The sequence below is a fragment of the Pelecanus crispus genome, chromosome 1 (genome assembly GCF_030463565.1).
Source record: "Pelecanus crispus isolate bPelCri1 chromosome 1, bPelCri1.pri, whole genome shotgun sequence".
NCBI classification, from domain to species: domain Eukaryota; kingdom Metazoa; phylum Chordata; class Aves; order Pelecaniformes; family Pelecanidae; genus Pelecanus; species Pelecanus crispus.
The window spans coordinates 96,835,601-96,859,720 of NC_134643.1; the positions used below are offsets into that span (position 1 = coordinate 96,835,601).

Genomic DNA, 24,120 nt, shown 5'->3' on the forward strand with positions numbered 1-24,120 from the left:
ACCCAAAAGGCTGCAGATTTTATTTCCCCCAGCAAGTGTTTGAATCGCTCTGGATATAAACGCATGCATGAAGGGACTTTTCCTCTTGCTGGTATTACTTGGCAAGCTGGGGGCTAACCAACATACCGAGTGTTTATCTGCAAGGAGAAGTCCGGACGTATGGTCAGAGGTGATGCTTTACATGTGAGTGCGAGTGAGACAGAAGGCTCCTGGTTTGTCTTCTTGCGCAAAATCCTCCCCAGGCAGCGTGAAGAGCGGCAGGCGCCAGCAGGCAGAGCAGCTCCCCCGGCTTGGCTGCGTGTTTGCTGGAGTGCGCCCGGCGTGAAATGCACTCGCCAGCCCTGGAGGTGTACCCTGCCTCGTTGCTTGCTATAGGAGTGCATAGCTAACTGGCTGTAGGTGGTTTATTGCTGGTAAAATCTCACAGCATACAATTTCCATTTACCTGTCAAGAAAAGTACAGGTACAAATGAATTTGAGAGCCACGCGCATGTATTATTAATTTTATTTGTGCCTATTAGGTATGGGCCTAAGCAGTGAAATTGAGTTCTCTAGCTTAGCTTTCACCTAAGTGTGTGGGTGTCCAGCTCTGAACTGCTGCCACCTTTCTGAGGATGAGAAAATTAAGGTTTTGGCACACCTAAACTCTGGATGCCTGTAAACAAGGTATCTGTGGATAATCTTTGTTTAACGCCTGCCACAGATTTAGCAAAAGACCCATTGTGATACCATGCTTACTTTTAAAGCCCCAGGTCCTGTAATCCTGTAATTAGGTGAAACTCATAGCTTTGATTTTTCTAAAACTAAATTTCATCTGGTAAAAAAAAAAAACAAGCAAAATATAAATACAAAATCCTTTACAATTTGGAAGAGTTAGCCTCATCATTTTAAGCCATGTTTTTATTAGTTTAAAACTAATAAATAATTCATTTTAAATAATCTTAACTAATAAAACTAATTCATTAGAAAATAGTATATGTTAGAAAATAATCCCTTTCCTCTCTGAGTATCATTTTCTCATATTGATTATTATTATTCTCAGATTTGCAGGTTGTCTGCCTGAAAAATAGTGTGCCGCTAGTACAAGTGAACGGAGTTTGGGTATTGAGTCACACTAAGCTTTTTAGTTTTATTTATTTAATGTAGTTTATTTACTTCTCTTGGTTTTGTGCTCATAAATTTAAAAACATCGGCTGTGTGAAGCTCTGGGCATCCCAAATATAAAAAGAATAAATAAATAAAAGAAAATACGGCTCCTGAAAAATTAAATAACAGGGTGGTCAACTGATCTGCGTGGTAATCTGGCAGAAGGTTTTCTGGAATGGTGGTCAGTGATTCCCTTCAAAGAAGCCCCAGGAAACCGAAACAAGGCAGGGCCAGAGACTCCTTCCTAGCTTTGCACACATTGGTGATGCCTGGATTTGTCAGTGAAAGACCCTGCAACGATAGCTGCTTGTGCCCTGGAAGCAACAGGCTGCCTTAGGGCCATGCCCAGGCTTCCCGTTCTGCTCAGTTACCGCTGTCACGGGTGTTTCTGCTCCCCACTGTGCTGTATACCAAAACCACGTTCTTAATCTCCCCTGGTTCAACTCCCTCATCTGTATGGCCACTGTGAAAACCCAGCCCCTATTATCCCTAGAAACAAATGGGATAGCTACATCAGAGACTAACAAAACAGGTAGGCAGATACTGGAGTGGTGCCGGAGCCCTTATAACTGGAGAAGACCACCTCCATATCCACCATGCCAGCTGCAATAGATGGGCTTTGGTGTATCCTAAGGATTCACTGCATTTAGATCACTGCAGGCTAACGGAGTTGCACTCTAGGAGCAGGTCCTTTCCTCCCTTGAGAATCATCAGCTTTCCCTGGGGTGGGCTCTGCTCAGTGAACTCTGCTGGCCAGGGCTGCAGGAGTATATCACAGAAAGAGGGACATGACCTCTCTAATGTGTGTGCCCAGGTCCTTTAGTATTTCCAAGGGAAGAGCCAATTCTGCCACATCAGCCAGCACCAGTCTCTTCATAGACAGCCTACTTGGTCTGCTCCTTTCCTCTCTTATGTGTGTATGTCCACTGATAGGATTGCTTTCGGCTGGGGTATATTGCAGAGGTCTAAAAGGGGGTAATGAAATGACACTTAAGGAAAAAAATGACAACTCGATAGACAGCTAAAAGTAGAAAAAGTCCTTAGTCTTTCTTCCTTTCCAAACGTCAAACCAACTCTGCTGGTAGAAGTAGGCATTCACTGCCAAAAGATTCATTAGTATAACTGTGGCCATCTCTTCTGTCTTTCTGACCCAGGTGGGAAGCACTGCTTGCAGGGTGGGTTGGACTGGAGGCAGCTGTCTCTCCCCAGCTCAGTTGCTACCAGATGCTGGTACTGCACTCTCTGCACTGGGGTGAACGCATGAAGAGACTGCTCTGAACCACCATCTCACTCAGAGCATCTCGTGCTGCTTCGGTTGGGGTGTAATGGCCAGTTATCCAACATATATGATACATGTTCCTGTTCTGGGTTAAGTATAGGTGGCCTATCCACTGGGTCATAATTTGGATGCAATGCGTCATGAGTTTGAGTCCCTTACGTCCCAACATACTTCCTCCTTGACCACTAGTGAACCTTTCTATTTACTACCCCAGATATTTCTGTTGGTATCTGATCAGAGGAGCAAAGAGCTGGAACGACCCACAAGAGATGGTCTGGTCCTTCCCCGTGCAGTGAGACAAGATCAGCTATACAGTGGCTGCCTCTAACATGTATTTTTTGAAGATACCCCGTGCCTGCATAGCCAGTGCACGGCCATTATTTCACTCTCCTTGCACTTAGAAAGCTTTTATTAACATATGATCCAAATTGATTTTGCTGCCAATTATTTCTGGTCCTTCCAAGATACATGGTGGTAATATCTCCTCCTCTTCCTCAAAACTACCTTTTATCTGCTAGATGCCCATTAATCCCTGTGTCTCAGACCTCTCTAGTTCAGCTTAACAGGCTCACTACTTCTCGCAGGTCATATTTTCCAACCCTTATGTCATATGTGTTTCACTGTTGTCTGATTTGTCTATGTGTTTCTTTAAGTGTAGTGTCCAAAACAAAAGCAAGAGTTCCAGTTTAGGACTCAGTTGTGCAGATAAAAGTACCAGCCGTGTTTTGCATCTCATGCTTCGCTTACCTAACCCCAGAATGAGATAAGATTCACCGTTTTTTTATAAGAGCGCCTCATTGCTTTCGCTTGTTCAGTGTCTCTGCTGCTTTCTAACCCTCTGTTACTGGTCTGCAGCACAGTCTGCAGCTCGTTCCCCACTTCTGTATTTGAGCATTAATTGGTTTTCCCCGCTTCCTGAGCAAAGTGCTTTGTGCTCGCTGTTGTTGGATGCCATCTGGTTGGTTTCTCCATGGAGACCACTTCTTCAGTTTACTTATGATCCTGGTCTCCAAAGCACTTGCAGCTGCCCCCAACTTGGTGTCATCGACAAAAGTCAGGTGCCTTCTTTCTGTTCCATCATGAAGGTGTTAATTAAAGTATTGAAGAGATCAGGGCACAAAAGCGGACTGTGGTAGCAACCCACTAAAACCTCCATCCCTGGTGGATAGCGATCTGTTGATTGCAGCTCTTTGAAGCATCCTGATGGTGATATAACATCCGCCATGTTCTCTTAGCTTGTTCAAGAGACTGTCGGACCTTCTGAAGTCAAGATATATCACATCATCACACATACTGCTCCTGCATTATCTGCTATGCCAGATATCCTGCAAAAAGAGGGAATGAGGCTGGGGTGACATGATATATGCTTGCCAAAAGTACATTGCTTATTTTTTCCTTTACTGTATTATTATCCTCTAGGTGCTTATAAATGGGATGTTTAATCATTTGTTCCAGTATGTTGAGTGACTTGTTCCAGGAGAATGAGTTGTAATGGGGATGTGGTGGCTGCCCCCTTCCCAGCTTGCCTTGGTTTCTTGTTCTTTTAGGGCTATATCCTCAAGCCCTTCTCAGGCATTAAATAACAGTGGAGAAATCCCTATAGCCCTTACTTGTCTCATCAGGGTCACAGGCACAAAGGCACAGAGATCTTAGCAGAGATGGGGTTTAAAAGTTTCTGCAATAAAGACTTAGGTCTGTCCAAGTCAGGCTAAAGGAATACCTCTTTGAACTAGGAGCAAGCAGATGTATTTGCTGTCCAGAGCCTTTACAGCAAGGCATCATTGTGAATGGAGATGGTTGGGAACTTTTCAGTGAAACTAAAACATGAAACTAAAACATTTCACTGTTTTTGGCTTTGATTAAAATTTAATCAGGAAGGTCTTACATGTCTGAGATGATTTTTCTGGTCAAAATTGGGAAGAGAAAAAGGTATAGCATTGCCACAGCCTATCTAAAAGCCAGAGCATTCAGCTGGGGGATGGGGAACTCGCATTCGCATTTTTGCTCAGAGCCTGGGACTCCTGCAGGCTCCCTAGCATTTCTTGCAATTCCCAGTTATTGGCTGTTCAAAGAATGTGGGTTCTCCCTTGTTTTAATGTTTATTTAATGGAAAAAAAATCAAAAGGGCTTTGTCATTTTGGTAAAACAAAAACAAGTTTGGAAACGTCAGCAGCAGATTTTCACAAAGAGGAATTCTTGTTTACTGCCCAGCCCTAGTCACAAACTCAAGAGTCAAATGTATAGCAGCTAAAGGCCAAATCCTACAGTTTTCTTTCAAACTGATAGGCATTAGTGTGTGAAAAGAACCACAGGGTGTAGCCTTTCTCCATTATGCATTGTCTTTGTAGAGCTCCTTGCTTGCAAAGATTCAGACTGACCATTCATTGTTTCAAAGTGGTATAAAGATGTATTTGTTGTTGCTGGGGTTTAACCATAGAAAATTTATTATTAACTCTGTGTGGTAGATTAGCTGTGCCCCCTCCCAGTCCACTCCTCTGAAATTAAAGAACTTTGTGCAGACGACTGGTGAAGCACCGCAGAGAGAAATCCTTTACCCAGAAAGGCAGCTGAAGCCAGCCAAGGCTTCCCCTGTGTAAGCGCTGCTCTGCCAGTGAGCCCGGCGGTAAGAGCTGGGCCTGGGGCTGAGGAGGGAGGGTGTCATCCACCATCTGCTCAGCCCTTGCCCTCATTGCTGAGGACAGCGACAGGGAAAGATTATGCTTTAGACCGCAGGACTGTGAGAAGGGTTTCTGAGCAGAACTGGAGCAAGGCACAGGGGTGTGTTTTATAGGAGCCTGAAGTCAGATATCAGGTGGAGGTGACTTCTGCTGGTCACCAGCCTGGGACCTGAGCCCGTGAGCCAGGGTGGGGTTCATCTGACCAAATGTAGGTGTTCCCACTGGAGCGGGTCACCTGGAACTCCCTTTGCATTAGTGAGGAGAAGCAGGCTCTTCTCGGACGCAGTCCAGCTCATCCTGAAGTAGCCATCCAAAATGCATCAGACGAATTGACCAGTGGAAAAGTCAGCGTCCCTCCACTGGCTGTAGAGGGGAGCCCAGGGTGAGCAGTCCATACAGTGCTACGCAACCTTTTAGTCTTTCCAGACCCCTTTCTGTCATTCTGCACTGGATTTTATTCCCTGCTAGAATACGGGGTTGGTGGATGTCAGTGCTTGTGGTGGGTCACGGGGAGACCAGAGCCGGGCTGGTTTTGAGCTCAGCAGAGCTGTGGTGGGAGCCCATCTTCCCCTGGCATGCCTGGCCTTCCCACCTCTTCGGCCAGCACTGGAAGCAGAGTGGTTTGAAGAGAGCTGAAGCTATTTTTCCTTTGCTAGCCAGACATGTTGGAGTCAGATGCTGTTCTCCGAAAGATGTTTGCTTCCCCGCTTTGTGGGCGCAGAGCCCAGAATTCAGAGGGATCTTTCTGAGCACTAACACTGTAGCATTTTCAATTCCAGGGAGTCTGCAGTAGGTAAGAACGAGCACAGACCACTTTGTCTTTTTCAGGACATAGCCCCGGTGGGAAAATGACAGTGAATTTGGCATGCTACTGCAAAGAATAATGAGATAACATGGGAGTATGAATTTTCTGGGAGGAAGAAAAAAGATCATTTTACTGGGAGCAGTGGGGGAGAAGAAGAAAAGATTGGAGGGAGGAGATAAATTCAGATTACTATGGGGACTGGGAGAGACAGGACCAGTGTGCTCAGAAGGAAGTGACAGCGGATCAGTTTGATGGGGAAGGTAAGCTGAGAGAGCAGGGAATCATCTTGGGGAACCGAAGCACAGTAGATCTTGCTGCCCCCCTTCCGCTGTTACCATGGACTGTAATTTCCTACCAGCAAAATAATTCCAGAATTTCAGGCACACAGTAGTATTGGTGGCAATCTTTCTAGGTTTTCTGTGCTGGTTTGTTTTGCCCAAACTCATAAATTGCAGGAAACTGCACCTGGTGTTTCATAGGTTACCAAATAACTTCCTGCCGCTCCCCATCTAGTATTTTTATGGCCTCCCCATAGTGTCCTGATGCCTCTTAACTTCTGTTTTCCTATCTCCAGGCATGGCTGGAATGTTACTATGCAGCATACGGTTTGGCTCTGTTCTATAGGTTGGATCTCAGCACTTCTTAGTGCATAAATCAGGAGGTTTTTCTGGAAATATTTTGGTGCTTGCTTTGCAGGTGCAGGCAGGAGACAAAAACAGAATACTTCAAAAATGCTTACTTATTTTGGAGAAAGAAGTATTGCATAAAATGCATGGAATACTTTCCTATGGCTGGGAGGAAGGATCTTGATATGATAATCTAAATCCTTAGCGATATAAATCAGCTTAGCTTGAGTGGTCTCTTTAGAGCAGTATCAGCTGATTTTGTGTGATTTTATCTGATCAGCTGATTCGAGATTCAACCAGTGCTGTGTAAGATTTTGCCTTGTTATTTTCTCGGTCTGATAGCCTACTGTCTCAGGTCTTTGCCTGGACTGTAAGACAGTGGAGTAGGGACAATATTTTGCTCTCAACTCCAAACACAGCAAGAACCTGGTCCCACCACCAAGCCTGCTAATCCTTGACAGAGTGCAAATAACCATTGATCATAAAGCCAAGTGTCTTCCTGCTCCCACTGCTGAAAAAGCAGTGGCCGTTGTAGCACAACAGAATTGCCTTGGCCTGTTGTGAGCCTTGAAATTTAACCCAATTTGCCCACAACAGGATGTAGCCCCTTGAACATCCTAAGTCATAGGTTCCCATTGCTTGCTCCCTCCATGATGGCCAATGTCTTGTCAGCAGTAAGTGAACAATTTTTTGCCACATCCTCTTGAGATATTTTTGCAGGAAAAAGTGCTAGTATAACCAGGAATAAATACCTTTTTCATTTTACATAGCAGACTTGTAACTGCTTAGTAGTTTGAAAATGAGCAAAAATGTGTTTTAAAAGAATTTTCAAAAAGATCTGATCTGAAGCTTTGGATTTCTAACCCAAAATAATGAGAAAAGATAGCTAGTCTCCACTAGAAACTTTAGGATCAGCTTGTGTTTTTACTTGCAATACAGATGAAAGCTAAGGTTAATCATGCTCCACATTTCTCTGTCTCAGATCAACCTTTTCCGCAGCTTTACTGTCCATTTTCTTTTCTTCCTTTCATTTGAAAGAAATACTGCCAGGTTCAGGTTAGCCAGATTTGTGGTTCGCTCAGTTGAGCTTTTATTATATCCAAACCCTAGAGATACTGGGAGTAGCTTGGCTTCCTAAGAAAACAAAATATGTATGGGTTTATTTGTATGGTTATGCTGTTTGCCTGCCCTTCTGTGCGGCAGTCCTCTGCTCAGCTCACTCCAGCACCCCTCATACCTGCCATGACCTTGCCCCAACAAGAGCTCCTGCTCCCCAAATTCTCACTAGTGGACCTCAGTCTCCTCCTGCATTCCTTACCAATGCGTAAAAGGCTGTATGGTTGCAGGTTGGTTTGGAGCCACGCACATGCCAGCTGGTGGGTGCCACCTTGACTAAAACTGGTCAAGAGCTTTGAAGGTTTTCCGAGGTATGAGGCATCAGGACCTAGGACACGTAGCTGCAGTAAACCAGTCCTTGCTAATTCCAGCATTCGTGGAACAGTGTGTTCCTTTTGTCTCTTTTTCTTATTTCACCGGTGCCAGTGGAGTCGATACTGAAAATCTGCCATGCTCAAAACTCCATATGGGATGAAATTCCAGATTCCTGGGGTCCACCAGCTCATGTTCTGTGTTTTTGGCTGCTGCATTACTGTCTACACTTACAATAGCAGTGTGTTAGTGGATGAGAACCTGGATCAAAATCTTTATTCCACTGAAATTAAAGGGAATTTTGCTTCACTGGAGCCAAGATTTCATCTGAAATTGGAATTGGCTAGAAACACTGTAAAATAAACCTAAATTGAGCCAGCAGTTCAAAAACAACATCAAGACTTGTAGAAAGAAGGAAATTTATTTCCTACTTTAAAAGCTTTCCATCTTACTGTTTAATATGAATTAATTACAGAAGGAAAGAAATCGACATTTCAGGAAAGGGAACAAGGGGGCAGTATTTCTAAAATAAGACTGTCCTTTTAAACGTGACTTGAGGGTTTGAACAGTGGGGAAAGGCAGGTAGGCACGGCCTCTGTGCTGTGCCTTCCTACTGCATCCTTGTGTCTGCATGGTGCGTATTGACCCCAGCCGACCCGCAGTAACCGTGTGCTCCTACCATTTGTCTCTATCCAGTTGCTGGCCCTCATCACTCCTGAACGGATGCGTAGTCTGCCTTTTTGGTGTGTATGCATGCTATGCCTTGTAGCATAAGCCTCCAGTTGTTTTCCACAAAAACAACGAATGATAAATTGTATTAAGTAATAGGTTTTCAGGGTTTGGATTTTGATGGCTTTTTCAGAGCTCCAGCTCTTCTTTTTATCTTTAGAAACATTGGAATTGCTACCCCAGTAGCAGCTCCTTACTCACCAGAAAGTGAAGAAACATTCTGAGAAAATAATGATTTAATATCACATTTCCTGTATGTGATAATGTCAGTAGTCGGTTGCTTGGGAAAAAAACCTCCAAAATAACAGAATAGCAGCTTGGTTTAATAAAGCCTGAGATGTGATAGTTAAGGGGAAAAAATAACTTGCCAAATGTGCTCACAACAAAATAGACAAAAAAGAAACAGATACTTAGACATACGGCTTCCATTTACAGAGTATTCAGGCAGGGAGCACTTTCTCAAAACTCAACCACAGCTTTTGAAAATGTCTTTTAAAAAACAAATATTAGGTTAAAAAGTGTTAATCTCCAACAGAAAACAGGAGAAAGGTTGTTCCTGGGAAGCAAACAAAGGTTGGCATGGGCAGTCTGAGGGAGCGGGGGCATGTGGCCGCTCTCATTGGCAGCGCTGGGTCTCTGCCTGTCACAGCTCAGGCTGTCAGCGGGCAGACCTGTGGCAGGAGGAACCAAGCCCTGCTTGAGAAGTCGTGGTGGTGTGTGAAAACCTGAAAATACGATCAAAAGATTGGTTTGTTTCTCAAAGACACATTCGGAGTGCCATCATTTGTCTGCCTGCCTTTTACTGAAAGACCCTTTGGAGATCCCCAAATGGGGCTTGCGAGATTTCTCAGTTCTGATATCAACAGGCTGAGGCTGCCAAGGCTTGGGCAATGCTACTTTTAAAATTCCCTCCTTCTTCATATATCAGATTTCCCTTACATCGTCTATTTGATGGCATGATTTTTTACTTCTCCAGTCTTCCATAGAATCTTCTAGGAACGTCTTAATTTATTATGTGGACACATACAGGAATGAGAAACAGTTCTTAAAAAATAAAACTTTCGGGGCTCCTCAAGCAGAAAAGTAGACTACATTTTTTCTTCCCATTCCATGAAGGTTACCTTTAAAAAAAAATCTGTGGAGAAAAAAAATTGATAACTAGGGAGGTCCTCTTTAATGAAATGAGAATTGGATTTTGGTGATAAGTTTTAATTTAGGGCAAATAATTTAATTGGAATGATTCATTAATTTTGGGGTGCGTAAATTGGGCCTCTGGCAGCCTATTATCTTCCTTATTCCTTTCTGAGTCTTCTCTGTCAGCAGTATAAGAAAAGCCTTTTGCCTTTAATGAGGTAAAGAGACACTCCCTTTGAATGTGTGGAGAAGGGACCCTCATGGTGCAGTGATTTTAACGTAAAGGCATCTCACCTTTGGGTGCCCTCAGCTTATGAGCCGCTCAGGCTGCAAGACCAGTGTTTGTTTTCACAGCGTCCTGGTGTATGGATACTCAGCTACGCACAGGGTACAGGTGATGTGGTGGGCCTGGGGCATCTGGCCATGGTTGACTTGGGCATAAGAGAGGTTAGTGGCACTCTGCCTGGAAGGGCGGTCATAAGCTGGCGGCTGCACGCATTGACAAAGTTGTCTGCAAGGACACCAGAACTGTGTCACCAGAAGAAGTTGTACATTAGGACTAGAGTACTGTAAACTGTACTCTGAGTTAGTGGGTGAGTGGGACATCTACTCATGTTTTGTTAACTGGGGGGGTTCAGCTCTCAGCTTTGGTATGCGGCAACTATATCCATTAATGTGTTAAGTGCAGGCAGGCAAAATAAAACACACAGATTAAAGAGCTTTTTGAAGGGAGAGAAGCCAAGAAACAAGATCCTAAACCTGAATTCCACATGGCCCTCACGCAGGTGCCACAGCAGCAGTTGTAGTCTGGAGAGTCTCTTCAAAATGATTGTCCCCTTGTTAGACTGAAGGGAATGTGACTTTTGGGTATGTTCCTGTTTTGAGTGCAAAAAAAAAATTCTTTGCAAAGAACTAGGATAAATCTCCCCAAATAACCACAGAAAAGACTTTGCAAGGTAGAAGTCTTATGACCTTGACTATACAAATCCAGTGACGATCTTAGGGATTATGAATGCATAGAGCTCCCAATTAATGATTTTACCTGAAAGATTAAACCACTTGTTGACCTACAGGAAAGAGGTTAAGAACTAAAGTTCATAGGAAGACCACCCCTCATTCACCTGTTTGAGGGGAGTGTTAACAGGGTGGCAGCGACTGCTTCTCCTACTGTGTTTTCAACTGTTGTGAATATGTTTCACATAATTCATGGCATGACTGTGTTCCAGGAGAATATTTACAGCTGTGCAAAGCCTGGACACCATCTTTGCAACTGAGGTTGACACCTTGGTTATGCCTATACTCCCTCTGTGGATAGTATCAGAGAAAGCCCTGGGCTCCAGGCCAGATGGCATAGGCTGGCTCGTGTTCACGCTACTTGACAGTACCACCTTTTGGAATGGATAGATCGCGTCCACACTGCACTGGGCACTGGTGGGGGGCCTGGTCTCCTCCATGCTCCCTGTGGTGCCCCTGTGGCCCTGAGACATGCTTCTTTCTTGGTTGATTGATTTGTTATGTTTTCTGGTTAAAAGTGCTTGAAATAATGAGGAGGCTGGAACACAGTCTGGCAGACTGGTGTTTTTATAACCTGATGCCAAGAGTGTGTGTTACATGGCACAAGAGCGCATGGAGGAATTTGAAAGCCCAGTGCCTGTGGAGTTGGTGTTGGAGGACTTTTGCAGGTTGAGGAAGCCAAACTTGGCATTGTCTGCATGTCTGGAGTGGGCTGTCCATGTCAGCTGTGCCTGCTCCTCCTCTGAGTGGAGATGCACTAGTTCATTCCAGGAAAGAGCCTGAGAGTGATCTCCTGTTTGTGTGCATGGCTGTCCAAAGGACTGGAACAAAACTGGGAGACTGTGGCTTGCTCTCTGGTGCAAAAGAGAACAAACCACATTAACCAGGTAGATGTGGCACTTTGGGACATGGTTTAGTGGGCATGGTGGTGTTGGGTTGATGGTTGGACTGATGATCTTAGAGATCCTTTCCAACCTTAATGATTCCTAGTTTTTACTTTTATTAAAAAATAATCCAGCCAGCAAGCCAGGAAACATTAAATTATTACTCTACCCTTAATTGGTTTAGTGGTGGACTTGGTATTGTTAGGTTAATGGTTAGACTGGATGATCTTAAAGGTCTTTTCCAACCCAAACGATTCTCTTCTATTTTATGTGTAGACATAGCCACCCAAGGTCATAAAAGGTTCACCTCATTTTAACAAGGCCAGGGTGTGTACATGGTTCTGCTAAATAAATTGTACAGGTGCCCTATCAAAGGCAGAACTAAAATCCAAGTCCAGAGATATACATCTCAGTCTTTTAAGTGTAACTGTCTTAACGTGTTGCATCTCTTGTCTGTATGGGCACTTAGTCATGCAAACAGAAGTGGTATACCACAGCTGAGATTCATCACACTTAAACTTAGACATCTAAGTGTTAGTAGCACAAATCTAAGCTAGTCATCTGGCTCTCATCTATAGTCTGTTGGGAGAAGTTGGCATCTTACTCTTTCTGCTGTCTGCCTCGAGATAATGTGCTGGATCATCCTCTGGAAGTCCCCATTTCTCTGTTTGGACTACAGGAGGAATGTGAATTTCTAACTTAGATTTACACAGCAAACTGTTTGATGTCTAAAATGTGGTGACATTAATCCACCTTGTATGTCTATGCAGGAAAGATGAAACTGTGTAAGAGACTAGTTCTAGAGACTCCAGCTTTATCCACAATCTAATACTGTCTCCTCGGCAGCACTGACTGGCCTTGACTCTTCCTCTTGGCATAACCTGGACTGTGTAACTTTAAATAGTATAACAATACCTTTTCTTTTAGTCTGTAATCTGTTCTATTGGATAACGCTTTTGGTTTTAATGCCTCATATATTTACCTGTCCTCACAATGAGCAGCTGCATTCCCCTCCAAATCTCTTGCTTTAAGCCTGACATAAATTCATGCAAGCTCTCCCTGTGGAAGGTTGCCATCCCCTTGTCTGGGTACTCTTGCCTGCTGTTTCCCACTGAGCCAGAAGGTAAGGGACTCCCCTGAAAAAACTTCTGCACTTCATGCTCCCATAGCCACCTGCCCAGCAAAGCCCTGAGGCACAGGCTAAATTTTTCACTAGATGACTAATGCTATTCTAGCCCAAACTATTCCAGGGTATTCAATTTTTCTCCTGGATTTCATGCTGCCCCTGTCTCTCTAGTCCTTGAACTCCTTTGAGACATCACCTATATAAGATTTCAAAAAGAAGCTCCAGATATTTAGTCACTTGCATCTGCAGTTCTCAGGAGCTGCAGTGACTGCTGCATATCAGTGCTGGGTGCTGCCATGCTTGTTTCCATCTCTGGTGCCACGACGTCCATTACTCCCTATGAATTTCACAGTGTTACCCTGTTCTTCCTGGGGTTCAGAGCACACTGCTGACTGGTCTTCCTGCCAGCCCTTTACACTCCCTTAAAAAAAAAAACAACCAAAACCAAAGACCACACAAAACCAAGAAACTGTCTACATCTCCATTTTTCTTATCCTATTGGTTTTGTGGGCACGTTTCTGCCAGCAGTTGCAGAAACTCCCGAGTCTACACCTGAACAGCAGAAACTCTCCTCTTTTTGGCTCCCAGATCAAATCAAGTTGCTGTTTATTACATTGCCCTGATAAATTTTTTATTAACTGTGTTAGAAGTCTGTGAGGAAGAGAGATGGGGAAGAGAAAGAAAGAAGCTGTTCAGGAATGTAGACTGGGCAAAGTGCCCACGATTAATGGGGTAGCAGTGACCAGTGGGTATTTGAAAATTTGCCGGTGCCAACTGCCAGGAGGTTTTTGCTGCCTGTGACAGCTGGTCATCGTTATTGGACGACTGCTTCTGTGTACATCTTAGATCTGTGTCTTTGTACATCTCTTACCAAGTCACTCTCAGTTTCTGTTTTGCAGGGACATACTGAAGCAATTAGGGCATGTTGGATGATTGCAGAGATGAGTGAACAGTGTTGGGTAATATACAAAAAATACAATTTCTCTTCTACTCTAGCCCTAATTCCCCTATCTCAAGATGAGCTTAAACCACTGTCCCAGAGATAGGCCTCCCTCAGCACTGTATGAATTTGAATTGTGGCTTTGCAGCTCTGCCCAACCACTTGATTATTCCTTATTCATCGCTGCTACAGGGCACTTGGCCTCTTCAAAGATCGTTACAGCCCATTGTGAGTGATAGCCGTCTTTAAGCAACCAAATCCCACCTTTTGATGCACCGTATATGTTGCTACATGTCTGCTGGCCCACTAATGAAATAGTGAACACCTAATCTTGATGAAAGGTTGCAAACTCAGATGGTTTCTATTGCACAGTAGCTGCTAATGAGGGCAAACTGAGGCTGCTGACTGTGCCACCCAACTGAGGGAAAGGATCTACAAGGGTAAATGTCTTGTATGTATCTGCCAGAAGCCCATCTAAGAGGCATCATGTCTCCTTGGAAATGCAGTAAATCCAGCAGATAGGCCAAAGCAGAATAACTGATGTAGAGAAGGATCCCGGAACAGAAGGGTTAAGTACAATGCAGGCACATTCAGGTGGGAGGGAAGTGGCTATAGTTCATCTGTCTGTGGAGATGTCGGGGGATACAAAAGCCTTGTACCCGTTCTCGTTGAAAGTTTTGATCTGGAGCTCTCCACGAGGGGCAGTGTGCTTGGCTACATGGAAGCTTTAGGTGTGTGAAGACTTCTTTAGGATCTAGAGGGGAGTCAGAGGCAGAATGCACCTATGGTGCATGACATGAACAGAACACATGAAATAGGAAATTGTCGTGGATGCTAATCCTCCCAGTTTTTTGTAGTTTCTGTTCCTCCTTGGTCTGGTACACTCAGCCATTGGCCTGTTCTGGAAGTGGAAGCTCAGACCACTGATGGAAGGAGCTGTCCTGAGCTCTTAGGAGATGTACGGTCATGCCTTCCCAGGAGCTTTCCAAGCCAGTACTATAGAGCTAACAGCAGAATGACCTGATTTTTCTGAAAGGCATAACTGGGGCACACTCGACACCATGCAGGGAGAGTAGGAATGTAGGTTTTTTTGGATGAATAGCTTTTTCTTTTCATGGCAGCCTCAGAAGCCTTGAATGGGAAGAAATTGTGATTCTTGGGATGGATCTGCCATTCAGTTGGAGAGGAGGCTGAAGAGGATCTTGAGGAACTTAGTTCAGCCAGGGATGTTGAGCTTGGGAAATAAAGAGGATAGCAAGTCCTCCAGACTGAAGCTCCTGTGGGACATAGCACCTCAGCAGGGAAATACAGTAACAGCATTGTTTACTCTCCGTAAGTATGAACAGATACCCATGGTGTGAACATTTATACTTTTTTTACCTCCACATCTCTGCAATAAAATGTAGTAAAAATTATTGTGCCAAAACCCAAGCACAGAGGCATTCCAGACTCTGTCCCCGTAAGTCACTGTGAGGCAGCCTACGAACCTCATGAGGCACCAGCTGGCAGAGGGAAGGAGGAACTCTTTGATTGGATCCAGAGTGTTGTAAATCAGTGGGAAAATGCTTCTCATAACTTGACTGGTATTTTAGTTTATCATCAGTTAAGGTTGCCTCTTACAGGGTGTCAAAGTATGCCACAGTTCAGGTTCTTCAGCGAATTTGTTCATTAGAGGGCCAATCACCGAGTTGCCTGCCATGGTATTCATAGAATCATAGAATCATAGAATGGTTTGAGTTGGAAGGGACCTTAAAGATGATCTACTTCCAACCCCCCTGCCATGGGCCGGGACACCTTCCACTACACCAGGTTGCTCAAACCACCATCCAGACTGGCCTTGAACTTCCAGGGATGGGGCATCCACAACTTGTCATACATCAGTTTTCCTCTCCTTCCCTTTTGCTGCTAGTGAGTTCTTGCCATCTCCATCGTGTCTTCATTTCACTTGTTCACAGTGACACAACGTCTCCTGCCTGAGGTCAATCTCCCTGTGATAAAAGTCTTCCATAGAATTAGTCAGGCTGGAGGACAGGCAGATATCAAAAATGTAAGCCTTCGGAAAATAGTGGCAGGCTGTCAGTTCCCATTAGCTAATGCTACCTGGGCAGCCTGCTGACTGTTCACCATTGTACGTAGGAGAGATGAGTTTTAATGAGCAGCAGAGGGAGTCGAGAGGGGAGAAAAAAAGTAGTTTAGACTAGAAGTGGTACTTTTGGTAGTGGATGACATACATACATGTGTGCATGCATGTGTCCATGCTAGTGTGCAGAAATATCGAAATGAAGTGAGCAATAACCATGTGGCTTGCCAGGCCTCTCCAGGAGCTTTGTCACACAAGTGATTGCAACCTGGCCCTTCTTTCTTCAGTGGCTTCCTCCTGTCCTCCAGCAACATTGATCAATACCAGCAGAATTGTAGTGAACTGCAAAGACAAATACACTGAAATTTAAAAGAGGGAGATCTGCGAATCCTGGTTAAATGATAATGCAGTGGAAGGTGTAGTATTTGAGAGCTGGTTTATATCAATGCAGCTTCACTGACTTCACAGAAGTTGCTCCTGATGTATTCCAGGCGTGTGCTGGATTGGATCTAGGTGCAAAACCACCCTGCAAACAACTATCAGACTCACCAAGTATTTAGAAGTTGTGTACTTGTCTATGGAGGTCATAGCTAGGACTAACAAGGGCAGATCAGGAATGGGATGTATTCAGCTGTGAAATAGCCTCCCAAGGGCAAAGGTAGAAGAGTCATTTCCCAGAAACTTTAAAGACTAGTTGGCCAAAACACTATTAGATATGCAGCAGAGAACAAACCTGCCTTTCCGAATGCCCCCAGCTCTGGAAGATAGAATAAGTGTGCAAATGATTCTTCTGTCTCTAGAGTACGTGAACATCTGAGATCTGAATTGCTGCGGGTCCCATTCTTCTCCCTGGCATTTGACCTACATTTAAATTCTAATTGACTTAGAGTGAAGACTCATAAAGCTTTCTCTTTTTCTCCCGGATGCTGAATCCTCAATAAAAATATAAACTGTGTCATTAGATGTTGGGCGGATGTTGGGCATAAAGGAGCTGGTTTAAGCTGAAAATTTCACAGCTTGTGCCAATTAGTCATTCTGCATATAAAATGCTTGCAGTGACTCTACTTTTAGTGGGGAAAGACATTAGTATAACTAAATACATCCCCACTGGATATTTATATTAACACAAAAGTTGATGCTGGGTTAATGTTGGAGATGTCATGTGCCCCGTTTAGTTTTCTGGACAGCTCCACCCTCATCCTCCCTACTGGAGGCCACTTTTACTTCTTCAGGAAATGCATTGTCTGCCAGGGCCCTGAGTGCAATAATTAGATCTTGACCAGTCTCCCCAGGGGTATCCACTTATCCTCTGACCAGGGGCTCCCTGTAAGCATGGGCCTGGATCTGCATGTTAGGTGTATCTGTCTCCAGCTGTGTCTTTGGTACTGTCTCTTGGATGGATCTTGGACCTATGCAGTAGATAGCTTATCTCTAGTCTTGTCTCTGGCCTTGTCTTCCTGCATGGACCCTGGATCTGGTTCACCATCTCACCATGTCTGGGACTGTTAATGGACTGTGATACCAGCACTTGGCTTTGCTGCCTCTATTCAGATCCTATGGGACTATGCCCAGCTGGTGAGGACACTGCCATGGTCACCGTCAGCATGTTGTCAGTGCAAGCTATGTGGCTGTGCAAATTTTGCATGGGACTTATCTCACTGAACTGTATCCTTCTAATAGGTATCTAACCTAAGGTAGTCTTGGAAATGCCTGGAATGAATGGACCTCTCAAAATCTCTCTCTTCATTGACTGTAGGGTTAGGTTAAAAAATGCACTTACATTAAAGGTCTTATTTTAGGAGAGCAAATTAACTGATGTGAATTACCACCACCACCTTTACCGGCTTAAACTTGAGTTATACTCTAGTTTGTTTTCCTAAGAAAATTGTGTTTATGCCTCTGCCAACAGCCTGATTCTGACTGTGTCTAGGAGAGCAAATAGGGTTATGCTTGTGTAAGCAGGAGGAGAACTGGATCAGCATTAAAGGTTCCCAATAACCTGAGACAAAACAGCTTCTTCCTCATTACAGTCTATCACTAATGAGGTGCTTGTGGGTCTCCCAGTGCTTCTTTGGCTGAACGCTAAAAATATCTGTTCTGGTTTATGCATCAGTGGAAACCTTGTGTAGGGGTGCAGCTTGCATCATGTATTATTAGGAATTATTAGAAGCATTTTCCTCTGTCTTGCTGTCTGTCCTCAAGGGTTTCCCCACTCTCCCACCACATATTCACCACAGCGAAGGGAGTCTAGTGTACTCTTGGGACTTGACTCAGTGTTTGACCATTACATTGCTGAAGACCAGGGTGGAAATTAGGATTGCAATTCTGTCTTTTGAATTTTAAAGGTTTTGGGCTCTTTAGATAAGAAGAAGGATCCCCTTGCTTGAGCTAATAGCGCTCTCAGCTCATGGCCAAAAGAAGAGATGCATCTGAAATGTTCAGCCAAACCCTTAACTGGAGCCCCCTACATACAGTAGCATAGTGTCGGCAGGAAGTCTCAGGAACAATCAGGAAGATCGCTTCTTGAGCAGCTCCTAAAGCACGTTTCCGCTTCCCTAGGAGATTTGGTTTTGGTAAGGCCAGATCTTCTGAGGTCTGACAATACAAGGCTCCCAGTCCTGTTCCTTATTCTTTGGAGCTGGACTGCCCGAGAGGCTTGACTTCTTCCTTGTTTGGGGTGCAAAGGGCACGCACATAGTTGGGTTTGCTCTCATAACCATTGCAGACTGACAACCAATACAAAGAAGAGAAGGAAGTAAATCTCTCCTTGTGTTAGACTTGCCTTGATCTGTATAGGGCCCCAAGAAGATCGTTGGGGACTTCCACATTACTGTTGACTGTTGTTGAAGACAGTCAAATACTGTGACTGACAGCAGATTCAAAGCCTTTAAATAGGTTAAAAAAATAGGTTGTACCTCATCCACAGGGCAAAAAAAAAAAAAAAAAGGAAAAGAAAAAAAGTTGCATTCTCCCTGTTCCTCCAGAGCAGGTAGCTAGTTGTTGGCAGAGTTTCTGTGCCTGAAGGCATCACAATATAATGTGTCTCATAATGGCTGCACACCACCTGCTGTGAGCTGTGGGATTTGGAGAAGAGCAACCCAGCCTGGCCAGGACAGCAGCACACACAGCCGGTTCCCAGCTGCCATTGTCTTCCTGTTACCTGGTGCTGCCTTCTCATCAAGTGTGAAGGTGAGGTAGGGCTCCTCTGGCAGACGGGCTATCCCTGGCTCATCCCGCCACGCCAGTTGTGGGCGAGCTTCACCTCCTCACTAAGGGAGTGAAGGAACAGAGCAAAAGAAATGTGTGTGACGGGCAGTGTACAAACAGGCAGCACTGTTCCCGATAAAATACTCAGCAGGGATCTGCAGTGGCCGCCTCCAGGACAAGGCAGAGGAAAAGCCGAGGCAGGCCTGACCAGGCAGTGCGAAGAAGGCAGTAGGGAAAGGAGGCTTCGCTCTCCTTTGGAGTAGAGAGGAAGGGCGCTCCAGTGTCTGGTACCTACTGGGGGTATCTAGGTCCAATCTTGTACTGTGCATCAGGCTTCCCAAGTAGCTTTGGGGGTGTTTTCTCTGAGCCTCAAAGCTACTTCTAAGGCTGTGTGCAGAAGGCATGTAGATTTGGGGCTTGGGCATTGCAGGTTCCCAGAAGTGATCCCATGTTATCACAGGCAACTGTAATGAACATACAAAGCTCCAGTGCACAAGCAGGTGGGGTTTTCTGCCCTAACTGTAAGGCTGTAGGAGAAACCAAGGGTTCTGATGGCCAATCTTCTCCTGATTGCAGCCTAAATACCACCGGCTTGTTCTTGACCCATCCTATCCTTTATCTCCAGAGAGAATCACGTTGGAGGAATGTCCCAGGGAAGCAGTGCTAATGGTACTAAGGCTGTTACTTGGGTAGTGGGGATAGGGAAGGAGAGGCTGTGTGATGGTGTAGCTAAAGAAGGTGTGGGGGGCTAGTCTGCTTTGTGCACAAGGAAAACCCAACTGGAGTCCCTGTCATGGGGTGGGTGTGGGGGCAAGAGGCAGAAGAATCACCTTGAGTACAGCAGGGCAGAGGAGGAAACCTCTGTATTTCACAGAGTTTAATTAAGTAGTGAGGGCATTACATAAGAGTTCCTATGATGTCACTGGTGTGCCGTAATGCTGGAGAGACTGAGGAAAAGTGAGCAGTTTGGGGGAGTGCTTTTCCCTCTCCTGCTGATGCAAACACTCCCTAGAAGACTCCTGGCTATGCAGGAATCTGCTTTTCCGGAGGAGGTTAACAAGGAGAGGCTCAGCTCTTTACCTCGCTCTGCTTCCTTTAATGAATTGGGGTCTTCCTCCACCGTACACCTAGATGAGAAACAAGGGAGCGTGAGCAATCAGTTCTCACTCAGCTAGCCAACGAGATGTGAAATAGGTTCCAGGGTGGATGATACCCTTGAACGAAGTCACACTGACTTGTTTGCTGTGATAATGTATGGACGCTCCTTCCCTTAAAGTCTCCTGTGTAATTGAGCCCTGGCACCTGGTAACTGGTAGTGAGTGAGTAAATTGTTGGTTCCTAATGGAGGTTAAATGCTGGAAGCCTTGTTCACAGCATCTTATCCAACTATCCCAAGCACTCTCTTTGCCAATGGAAACATGCCCTTCAGGGAAGCCCTGAGGCATACAAATGTCAGAGGGATTCCTGCCTGCTCTACAGGCATCCCAAATGCAAAATATTTTCTACTGTGGAAGTCATGGTAGGCCACTCTGGCTATTTCCTATTTAGTTTGGGGCATTTTTGCACTGCAGCTCAGGCTGTCACTTCCGTTTCTTGCTTGGCACGCACTGAAGCAGCCCTTTTTTCATTGACAGCTTTCCTCACTCTGTGTGCTCTCTCCTTCTCTGCCTTGAATTTGTGTCTTCCTTTTCCTTCTCTCTCTTCCTGTTGTCCATCTTTTTCTTTTTTTTTTTCTTTTTCCCCTTTCTGCTGGAGTACAAGCCTGGGGGCGTTGCTGCTGGGTACCCTTCCTAGTGTGTCACTCATTCATATTGCCTGTGGTAAGTCACTTCCCCCACCTTTCCTCATTAATGCCTCAATTTCTCCATGGGTGTATTTAGGATGATAATTAGGTGTTTCACCAGTGCAGGAATCACAGGGCTTGAACAGATGATGTTTGCAGCATGCTTTGAGGTCCTTGATACACACTGATAATGAAGCCCATGCAGTCAGGCTGTGGGAAGACACAGTAGAATAAAGGCTGCCCCTGGCACAGACTAAAACAAACCCCATTTTCAGTTCCCTTTCATGATGGACTTCATAAGACTTTGGTAGCCATGGTGTCCAAGTAGATAATGCGGGGGCGGGGGGGGGGAACGAACCCCAGACTTTGCCTCACCTTACTGTTCTTCAAGAAGCTACAGAAAGCTTCCTCTTGTTGGTACCGACTGGCTCTTGGAGACCAGGCTGCGGGGGTTGCATGGGCAAAACTATCTAGACTCAGGAAATTCACTTAATTTAATCTACTGTCAATTAACACAAATTTTTCATTAGTTATTTGGCAATTGAGAAACAAAGAAGAGAAACAATGAAACAAACACCGAAGGAAATGCCTTTCCAGCCCCTTCCCCAGGCTCAGCCTCACTCCAACGCCTCTCCCCCGCAAGTCGCCTCTCCCTGTTTTAACCACGTTACACTCAGTTCCTGCCAGTCCCTTAGGTGATGTGACAGGCAGCACAGGAGGTTGGGTCGGTACGTGATGGTTTCTTGCTGCTGCTCCTGGCTTCTTACTCGTTTCTTCCCCTGCTCCTTCCTTCTCACTCATTTCCTGCTCCAGCCTGGGTCCTCCATGGGCCACAGTCCCTTCAGGGGTGTCCCTGTTCCAGTGTGGGTCCCCCACAGTCACAGTCCCTCCAAGGTACCCCCCAACACAGCGTGCCTCCCTCCAAGAACCGTTCCCAGCCCTGTCCCCAGCAATGTCCCCTTCCCCATGCACCTTCCTGTGTCTGCTTCTCTGTCCTCTCCTGTGTCTCCTTTTGTGCGTCCTCACACCTCCTGCCACATCTGCTCTTGCTTCTCTTCTCACATTTCCCCACATGTCCCCCCTGGAGCTTGCTGCCCCAGCAGTGCCGCCGTCCCCTAGTCCTGCTGGGGCAGTGGGGCTGGGGTTCCTCTGACTGGCCACGGCGTTGAGGTGCAGTGGGCCAGTTGCAGAGCTGACAGGGCTGACTGGGACCAGCATGGGGAAGCCCCTGATCTCTTCCACACCGGGCACCCTGTGCCCTCCCTGCAACCAAAACCTGACAAGTTATGCCCAAAAAGGGGTCTACAGCAAAAAGAGGGGCAACCTGCAAGGTGCCAGCCCAGCACTGCCCTCCTGATGGTGCAGATATGTGTGTGCTGTGCAGCTGCTGGGTAAGCAAAGCAAATCTGAGCGGGTCACTGGCTAATTGCTCAGTTTTGTGATTCCTCTTTGTGCTATTCCCCTGTGCTTTCTGCCTCTGATCAGATGATCAAAACCAGGGTGCTTTTGCAAGAGTTTGCTGGCCTGACAGCTGTTTGCGTGGTATTTTCCAGGGAGTCACCCCTTGGGTGTGGGGATACCGGCGCTTATTTTCCCCTCTTGCCACCACCTTGATAGAAACATAGAATCATAGAATTGTTTAGGTTGGAAAAGACCTTTAAGATCATCCAGTCCAACCATTAACCTAACATTACCAAGTCCACCACTAAACCAGTTAAGGGTAGAGTAGCAATTTCCTGTTTCCTGGCTTGGTGGCTGGATTATTTTTAATGAAAGTAAAAACTAGGAATCGTTAAGATTGGAAAGGACCTCTAAGATCATCAGTCCAATCTTCAACCCAACACCACCATGCCCACTAAACCATGTCACAAAATGCCACGTCTACCCATTTTTTGAACTCTTCCAGGGATGGTGACTCCACCACCTCTCTGGGCAGCCTCTTCCAATGCTTGACTACCCTTTCTGTGAAGAAATTTTTCCTAATATCCAATCTAAATCTCCCCTGGCACAGCTTGAGTCCATTTCCTCTCGCCCTATGGCTAACTACTTGGGAGAAGAGACCAACACCCACCTCACTACAACCTCCTTTCAGGTAGTTGTAGAGAGCAATAAGGTCTCCCCTCAGCCTCCTCTTCTCCAGACTAAACAACCCCAGTTCCCTCAGTGGGAGAAATCGCTGGCCATTTGGCAGTGTCGGAGCACCGCTCTGCCGATCACTCCTCATAAGACCTGTGCTCCAGACCATTCACCAGCTTCGTTGCCCTTCTCTGGACACACTCCAGCACCTCAATGTCCTTCTTGTAGTGAGGGGCCCAAAACTGGACACAGTATTCCAGGTGGGGCCTCACCAGTGCCAAGTGCAGGGGGACAATCACCTCCCTGCTCCTGCTGGCCACACTATTCCTGATACAAGCCAGGATGCTGTTGGCCTTCTTGGCCACCTGGGCACACTGCTGGCTCATGTTCAGCCGGCTGTCTACCAACACCCCCAGGTCGTTTTCTGCTGGGCAGCTTTCCAGCCACTCTTCCCCAAGCCTGTAGCGTTGCATGGGGTTGTTGTGACCCAAGTGCAGGACCCGGCACTTGGCCTTGTTGAACCTCATACAGTTGGCCTCGGCCCATCGGTCCAGCCTGTCCAGGTCCCTCTGCAGGGCCATCCTGCCCTCCAGCAGATGGACACTCCCACCCAGTTTGGTGTCATCTGCAAACTTACTGAGGGCACACTCAATCCCCTCATCCAGATCATTGATAAAGATATTGAACAAGACTGTCCCTCAGACAGAGCCCTGGGGAACACTGCTCATGACTGGCTGCCAACTGGACTTAACTCCATTCACCACAACTCTCTGGGTTCAGCCAGTGCGTTGCTAGTGAGCTGGAGTTTCACAGCTGGTAGATGCTTGCACGAGAGGGGTGGTTTTGCAGAGGGCTGTGCACATGTTTATGCGTCAGTTCTTCTCTAAATTGGAAGTGACGTACCTGTCAGTCGGGCAGAGCATGATCCCTGGGAAGGTGTGGCAGCAACTCTGCTGAAGTCAGCTGAGCTATGCCAAAGCAAAAACAGTGCAAGGGAGCAGAGGATGAGACTTGCTGTGACGAAGCAGAGGTACTATACACTGGACAGGAGGTGGGGGCTTCATTTTTCACCCTGTGACTGACAGGCTTACCTTAACCTCTATCATCCCTATAATAGATGTTGACCTTTTCACTCCAACAATGGAGTTTCAGTTGACAAATCCTGCCTCTCACTCCTTCCCAGGC

General features: G+C 45.8%; 1 protein-coding gene across 1 annotated transcript in view; it reads left to right on the plus strand.

The window, feature by feature from the left end:
- The window catches only part of LSAMP (limbic system associated membrane protein), a 321,315-nt gene that overhangs the window by 152,678 nt on the left and 144,517 nt on the right, over window positions 1–24,120 (plus strand). The window lies entirely within an intron of this gene.